General features: G+C 29.6%; 1 pseudogene; it reads right to left on the bottom strand.

Annotated features, from left to right (window-relative positions):
• Window positions 1-560: 560 nt before the first annotated feature.
• LOC149242356 (calcium-binding protein KIC pseudogene) lies at window positions 561-1175 on the bottom strand (annotated as a pseudogene).
• Between the last annotated feature and the right edge of the window lie 1379 nt (window positions 1176-2554).

Genomic DNA, 2554 nt, shown 5'->3' with positions numbered 1-2554 from the left:
CAAGAAGTCCGAGATACCCAAATTTTTTCAAAGCATCTAATGGTGAAAGTGTCTAAATATTTTTTGCAATTAAAATAGATTCAACACCATCTAAAATCTCTAAACAGCCAAAATAACTTCCAAAAAGTTGTTCAAAATCCCTCCAAAAATTTCTATCATTTCCCTGGTCTTTGAAAAGATATATACTACTCTTTTATATATATATTCATATATATATTCTCCTATTTTATATATATATATATATTCTCCTGTACAAGATCCATCCATATATATATTCTCTAGTACAAGATACTTTTAGATGGAAATATATCCAATAAAGGTATTTAACCAAATACCAACTGCTGTTCTCCATCTATTTTAATGATCAACTACGACAGAGCTTATGCATGGACCTCTGTTTTTTTTATCATCCATTATGAAAAAACTTGTCTATTTTTTTACCATCCAGTGTGACAAAGCTTATCTGTATGCTGCATACTGTCACTGCAGAATCCTTATCAGTGACCATCAAATGTTTGAAAAAATATGTTCAAGTTAAATATCATTGAACAAAATAAAGCTAATAGCTAAATTAGAACACATATCATCCTATAACGTTCTTTCCATAATTCATAGAGCAAATTTGATACATTTATCCATATAAACTGGAAGCCATCTTGCTAAACCAGATCTGTTACAGGCACCTCAATGAATACCTGAATTTCTTTTCACCTGTCAGAACTAAAAATACATGACCTACTTTTGGGTTATGATTTCTTCGAAATCATTTACCAGAGCATTGTTAAGCCATTGCTCTGCTTCAGCCATGAAAGAAGGGCTGAGTCTGATCATTAGAACGCAGAATTCATGTTCATTCAGAGCCCCGTCGCCGTCTAAATCCCCTTCGCTCATCATCGCCCGCAGCTCTGAATCCGTCAGGGAATCCAACCCTAACAGACCTGAATTCCTCTTCAGGCTCTCCAAAGTTATCAAGCCCAGCTGGGTATCTGCCAAAAGACGGAAGCCGTTACAGAGCTCCGCCATGAAATCGCGCTCTCCCAATTTCTCTGCCATAATGGGCAGGAAATCCTCGAATTCCACCATTATTGTGAATGCCGAAGCCCCAATTTGAAACCCCAATGGTGTATTGAACACGGGCAGAGGGTTACAGCTTGAATTGTTGTAAAATGGGGAGGGTTTGTTATATAATAGAGAATCGAAGGCGGGCGTGCCAGGAAACCACGCGGCGATGAACCCCATGAATTGTGAGCCACAGGAAACAGTTGGGAAATTGCTCGTTTACCGTCCAGACGATGTACAGTTGTCATGCGCGGCCAGAAAGGGAAAGATCGCTGTCAATCGTTTTCTATTGTAATCACAATGCTGGGACTTTCTTCGAAGCCGCACCAGTCGATTGGACATCTAAATTGCCCTTTCCGGTCTTTTAATTTTATTATTATTATTATGATTATGATTATGATTATGATGTTTTTAATCAAATGGTATGTTTCCCTGTTTTGAATTTTATATTTGTGAAATGTTACACATTTATATTTTAATTAGCATAATTATATTAATAAATGTGGTTGATATAAACAAAAGGTAAATAGGTAATTTTTTTTTAGAATATTATACATTTATATTTTTAATTCGCACAACCATATTAATAAATGTGGTTGATGTAAGCAATAAATAAATAGGTAAATTAGATATAAATTGTAATCTTAAAAATGTTATTCAACCACAACTTTAACTCTAACAACTAATACTTAAACCCTAATTTTTCAAAATTTCAAAAATTTTTATCATGTGGCTTTAGATTAAACACACATTTATAGCATCTTGTAAATTTGAAACATATGCATAAATTTATTAAAATACTAAATAGTTATGAAAAAGTGAGTTGATTAAATATTCCTAAAATTGAAAACTTTACATTAAAAAATTCTTAAATAAACTTAGGGAAAAAATATTATGGGGTTATAAAATTTTGGTCATTCAAATTATTTTTGGAATTTTAAATATTTGAAATTCCTTACACTCAATTTCAATATAACCAAATTCTCAAATAAACATGGAGAAAGAATATTATCGGGTTATAAAATCCTCGCTATCTAAATCATTTTTGAATTTTAAAAATTTAAAATTCCTCAAACCCAATTTTAATATAGACCAAGCCTACCCCATATTGTAAAATTGGCCTTTTCATTTTAGGTTTGATTTTGTTTTAAGTTGAATACTTGAAATCACAAATACCTAAAAAAAAAAAGAGTTTATCAAATTTAAATTATAAATCACAAATACTTGAGAATTTTTTTTTTTATCAAATTTAAATTATGATTTAATTTGAATAGCCAAATTTAACTATTTATCAAATTGAAATTATAATTTAGTTTAAATAGCAAAATTTAACTATTAATTTTTTGGTTTTTTACCTAAATTTTAGAATTTATATAAAATTATACTTTTTTATTATTTAAAATAAATTTATACACATATATAAATAATTTGATTTAAATAATTTAATTATTATATGTTTTAAATTTTCACTTAAAATATTATAATTTTTTATTTT

The sequence above is a fragment of the Pinus tabuliformis genome, chromosome 8 (genome assembly GCF_031772625.1).
Source record: "Pinus tabuliformis cultivar Carrire ecotype Pingquan chromosome 8, CPIR1, whole genome shotgun sequence".
NCBI classification, from domain to species: Eukaryota; Viridiplantae; Streptophyta; class Pinopsida; order Pinales; family Pinaceae; genus Pinus; species Pinus tabuliformis.
This window is presented reverse-complemented; position numbering and strand designations above follow the sequence as displayed.